Genomic DNA, 5,843 nt, shown 5'->3' with positions numbered 1-5,843 from the left:
CCTGTAGACTTTAAGTGTGTTAGTCTGTGTTATCTGACTCTTTGCAACCCCATGGACTGTTGCAATGCCAGGCTCCTCTGTCCATGGGATTCTCTAGGCAAGAATACTGGAGTGGGTTGCCATTCCCTTCCCCAGGGGATCTTCCTGACCCAGGGATCAAATCTGGTTCTCCTGCACTGCAGTCAGACTCTTTACCTCCTGAGCCACCAGAGAAGCCCTTTACTCATCACCCAAACTCCTTCATGAATATGCATGTACCCTTAGATTAAAACTTCCTCAATTTCTCAGGGAGACATAGCTTTGGGAAAGATCCCTGGAGTTCTCCTGACTTGCTGAAAGTGATAAATACTTCAGTCTTCTGCTCTTGACGTAGTTGGTTGTGTCTTTTAACTCCAAACCTGCCCAGAGGCTTCCCTGATAGCTCAATTGATACAGAATCCGCCTACAATGCAGGAGATCCTGGTTCAGTTCCTGGGTCAGGAAGATCTGCTGGAGAAGGGATAGGGTACCCACTCCAGTATTCTTGGGCTTCCCTTGTGGCTCAGCTGGTAAAGAATCTGCCCACAATGCGGGAGACCTAGGTTCAATCCCTGGGTTGGGAAGATCCCCTGGAGAAGAGAAAGGCTACCCACTCCAGTATTCTGGCCTGGAGAATTCCATGACTGCAAAGAGTCAAACACGACTTTCACTTTCAGTTTCTTTCACTTTCACTTTCTGCCCAGAGGCAAACCCAGTTTTCTAGAAACAATTACCCTTGTGAGGGCTCAACTTCTGATTCCCTGACCTCAATCGCAGGCTTCCCTGACTCCAGTTTTCTCTCCTTCCAGTCGTTTCTCTGGGCTATAGACTGGCTGCCTTCTCTCACTGGTCCTAGGACTAGGACTCCTGTTTATTTTTTTAAATTTTTACTGGAATATAGTCACTTCACAATGCTGTGTTAGTTTCTGCTATACAGCAGAGTGAATCAGCTATACATATACATATATCCCCTCTTTTGGGGATTTCCTTACCATTTGAAGTGAAGTGAGGTGAAGTCGCTCAGTCATGTCTGACTGTTCGCAACCCCATGGACTGTAGCCTACCAGGCTCCTCCATCCATCGGATTTTCCAGGCAAGAATACTAGAGTGGGTTGCCATTTCCTTCTCCAGGAGATCTTCCCCACTCAGGGGTTGAACCCAGGTCTCCCTCATTGTAGACAGACACTTGACCGTCTGAGCCACCAGGGAAGTTCCTTACCATTTAGGTCTTCCCAGAGTACTGAGTAGAGTTCTCTGGGCTATACAGTAGGTACTCATTAGTTATTTATTTTATGCATCCTGCATGTTAAGTTGCTTCAGTCATGTCCGACTCTTTGCGACCCTATGGACCGGAGCCCACCAAGCTCCTCTATCCATGGGATTCTCCAGGCAAGAGTACTGGAGCAAGTTGCCATGCCCTTCTCCAAGGGATCTTCCCAACCCAGAGATTGAACCCTCATCTCTCACATCACCTGCATTGGCAGGTGAGTTCTTTACCACTAGCGCCACCTGGGAAATCCCTCTATTTTATATGTAGTATCGATAGTGTTGATTTTTCCAGTAGTCATGTACGCATGTGAGAGTTCAACCATTAAGATGGCAGAGCGTAGAAGAATTGATGCTTTCGAACTGTGGTGCTGGAGGAGATCAAACCAGTCAATTCTAAAGGAAATCAGTCCTGCATATTCATTGGAAAGACTGATGCTGAAGCTGAAGCTCCAATACTTTGGCCACCTGATATGAAGAGCCAACTGATTGGAAAAGACCTCAATGCTGGGAAAGATTGAAGGCAGGAGGAGAAGGGGACAACAGAGGATGAGATGGTTGGCTGGCATCACCAACTCAATGGTCATGAATTTGAGCAAACTCTAGGAGTTGGTGACGGAGAGGGAAGCCTGGCCTGCTGCAGTCCATGGGGTCACAAATATTCAGACAAGACCGAACAACTGAACAACGAAAACATCAATAGTGTATATGTGTCAATCCCAATCTCCCAATTCATCTCATAACCCCCTTGAACTCCTTTGCCTGAGATCTTTCAAAGGCTTCCCAAAGGCACTGTGTCTTGGCAAGACTTTGTGCCCACTGTTCTCTCAGCAGGGAACACCTTCCTTAGCTGACAGTCCAAAGACTTCCTGAGGATCCGCAGCCCATCCTGCTGAGCCACTTCTGAGTTCTTGGCCCCCATCAGATCTCCAGGGATGGTTCTTCACGGAATCACTAGGATCATCCTCTAGGCCTGCTGGCCCAGAGAATGCCTTGGTTACTGCATCTATCATACTCCTTCCAGAGTGGTTCCTACATCATAATCTCCCTCCAGATACACGCTTTGCCCTGGGGGCTCAACACACAGCAAGTACTCAGTGAATATTAGTTACCTGAATGCATGAATGAAAGATTGGGTGCATGAATGTCTTACGCCTCGGTTTCTCCCTGAACTCAGCCACATTTCTGGCTCCACAAGGACTCCTGAGTGTTCCTGCAGCCAAAACACAGAACTTGACTTTCTGGGGTCTTGTCTACACTTGACCCTAAAGACTATTGTCTCCACAGGACTCTTATCATTTCTGGGGAAGGTGAATTTCCATTATTTGTGTCTATGAAAAAATAATATATAAAAGAGATGGGGATCAAAAAGGATTGTATGTATCTGAGAACATGATATCTAATTTCTTTGTGATTATACTGGAGGATATTTTTTAAGTCAGAAATGATCTTTAGACATTAAAGGAGGGTACCCCAAAGTATGACCTCATAATGCCCAAAGGCAGTTGCCCCCACTGTGGTGCCACCGTCACAGGTCTATGGCCCAACAGCAGCTGCAAACCTTTGACTCTCCTTGCAAACTGAAAAGTCAAGACCTTGAACCTGTGTCACATGGACTTGGAGCCTTGGGTCCCTGGCTTGGCTGGGGAGGTCATCTCTTCACCAGGATGGACTTGTGGCCGGTAAGGGAATAGAAGCAATGGAAGTAAAAGAAAGGAGACTCACCTACTGGACACCTGAGCCCTCACTGCATGCCTGTCACTTTATATACATGATCTTATTTTACCTTCACAAGTGGGAGGGCAACCTGATAAGGTGGGGTCCCATCCCCACATACCAGGTGAGAAAATCACAGCTCCATAGGGATTTACCTCGGGTCTCATCACTAGTAACTAGTGGACACACAATTTGAAACCACACAGTGTAGCTCTGAATCCTATGTTCTAGGCTGTTGCAGCCTCTGGGGAATTTGATGAGTGCTATGTACCTGAAAGGGTTTCCCTGGTGGCTCGTTGATAAAGAATCTGCCTGCCAATGCAGGAGACGTAGGTTCAATCCCAAGGTCAGGAAGATCCCCTGGAGAAGGAAAGGGCAATCCATTCCAGTATTCTTGCCTAGGAAAATCCATGGACAGAGGAACCTGGTGGGCTACAGTCCACGGGGTCACAAAGTGTGGAAGACAACTTAGCAACTACAGAACAACAACAATGTATCTGAAAAGCCTCCAATACTTACTGCCTCTTTTTTTCATTTTGAGTATCAAACATGGATTGAGCACTATTCTCAAATCACCCTGGGAGAGGTGGCCTGAACCACTCTGTTTTACAGAAGAGAAAACATCTCAGCCAGGTGATAGACATTGTTTTCTTGGTTAAGACCTCTGTCAGCCTGGACCACGAGCACATCTATAGCCCTGAGGAAAGAGGAAGAAGAAGAAGGACTGTGTTTATCTACGACACACACGTGTTTGCACTCTTTCCCTCCTGTGCTACTGTGCTGGAGTCCTGTGTGCAGACAGAAGTCCACAGGAGACAACCTTCACCTGCTTTTCCAAATCCTCCAAACCCCCAAGAAGTTACATACTGTTCTTTCATTTTCCCAGATAGAGAAACTGACAGGGTGAATAGAACACACAGGAAGTAAAGCCCAATAGCTTCCAAAGTGTTAGTCGCTTAGTCCTGTCTGACTCTATGCGACCCCATAGACTGTAACCCACCAGGCTCCTCTGTCCAAGGAATTCTCCAGGGGAATACTGGAGTGGATAGCCTCTCCCTTCTCCAGGGGATCTTCCCAATCCAGGGATCGAACTCAGGTCTCCTGCGTTGCAGGCAGACTCTTTACCATCTGAGCCACCAGGGAAGCTTCTTCCAAAGAAGGGTCTAAAATTCTAGACCGAGGGGCTACACCTCAGAAGCTCCTATTCCCCCCTGCGCCCCACTTAGGCCCCTTCTGCAGACTCCACTGCCTGAGAGAGAGGCAGCTAAGCACTTTTACTTACCGCACTGATAGGTAGGTGTGGACATGGCTTCAGTGGCCCTTCCTGGACAGTTGAGATGATCTTCTGTGGAGATGAGTCAGGTAAGATGGAAGTTTCCCAGGAAGGCTGCTGAGCTGAGGCCAGGAGTGGCTCCTTTTTGTTCACCCAAGGAAAGATGTAGACTTTCATACGTGAAGCCCCTTCTTTGGCAAAAGGGAACTTTCAAAAGTCAAATATAACCAAGCAACCACCTTCCTTAAGATCCTTAAGGTTCCAACCTCAGTTACCACCAGGATGTTGACCCAGTAGCTTAGCCAGACATCAGGAACTCTTCCGCTGGCCTCTCCAGCCTCCCTCCCTCCACCCCTCCACATGAGCACTGTGTTTCCACCTGGTCATATGGTGTAGCTACCCCCCAAGCCCTCCAAGCTGCACACTGACTTAGGCTTTTTGCTGTTGCTCTTCCCTGTCTCAGGAATTTATAGCCTTCTTCTGTAACTGGAGAACATGTCCACGAGCCTTAAGACTGATGTCTGAACATCCCCTCACCCCCTGACACCATCCTTGAGGCACCACCCAACCACCATCTTACAACTCAGTGAAATCCACACCCCTCTCCCTGGATGCTCCTCCGCCTCCCAGTGGTCTCTCCACACCAGTATTTCACACCATCATTGTTTCTCCATTGGCCTATCTCCCCACCAGACAGTGAGCACTCAGGGGTAGGCACTGGGTCCAATCAAATTCCAGTTTCCCTAATGTTTGGGCCAACAGTCTTTTTCTCCTGGGTAGACTGAGACCAAGGGTATGTTCCTCTCTGCTGAACCCGCAGGACGTGTTGAGAAGAGGTGGAGGGAAAGAAGCAAGCAAAGTGCCTTGGGCACAGTGGTCCTTTCATTGGAAGAAGATTCCTGCTGTCTGGCACTACACTGTGATGTCCTGGCTAAAGAGCAGAAGTGACTCAGTGTTCGCACTGTCTGAAATATCCCCTTCTCTGGTCTGCTCTCACGCCTACCCCATATCCAGTCTTTCATCGAGTCCTGTGGGGTCCGCAGACACAATATATCTTGAGCCCAGATACTCCTCACTGTTCCCGGCACTGCCACGCTGGTCCGGGCCACCCTGTCTTTCTTGTGGTTTGCTGCAGTGGCCACCAAATTGTTCCCCCTGCTCCTGGCTTTGCTCTCCTACAGCCCATCCTCCACCCAGCAACCAGAGGGTGGTTTTTACAAACTGAAAATCAGATCATGTTTTGCTCCAGCTCAAAACCTCCCCGTGGCTTCTACTCCCACTTAGAATAAGATCCAAAGTTTTTCCCACGGCCGGCAAGGCCCTCATAATCCAGCTTCAACCCCATCTCTGACCTTATATTCCCCCTTCTCTCCCTGCCCTGCTCTGGCCCAGACACACTGGCTGTCTTGACATCCAAAACACGTCTCACATGATGAGGTAATCTCTGATCTTCCTCCTCTCTTCGCCTAAAAGTCCAATGCCCCCTACTCCTCGTTGGTCAGGACTACTCTTGAATTTCCCTTCCTTAAAGCGGCTTTCTTGGTCACCCTACCCCGAACAGTAGACCCCA

General features: G+C 48.5%; 1 long non-coding RNA gene across 1 annotated transcript; it reads left to right on the top strand.

Moving 5' to 3' along the window:
• Positions 1–2,849: 2,849 nt before the first annotated feature.
• On the top strand, positions 2,850–5,337 carry LOC145520098 (uncharacterized). The gene is made up of 4 exons (XR_014064213.1): positions 2,850–2,966; positions 3,542–3,633; positions 4,294–4,362; positions 5,094–5,337. It is a non-coding gene; the product is annotated as an uncharacterized LOC145520098 (long non-coding RNA).
• Positions 5,338–5,843: the final 506 nt, after the last annotated feature.

Source organism: Giraffa tippelskirchi, chromosome 1, assembly GCF_054371585.1.
Source record: "Giraffa tippelskirchi isolate mGirTip1 chromosome 1, T2T-mGirTip1v1.2.pri, whole genome shotgun sequence".
NCBI classification, from domain to species: Eukaryota; Metazoa; Chordata; class Mammalia; order Artiodactyla; family Giraffidae; genus Giraffa; species Giraffa tippelskirchi.
The sequence above is the reverse complement of the archived record's forward strand: the minus strand, read 5'-3'. Positions and strand labels throughout refer to the sequence as shown.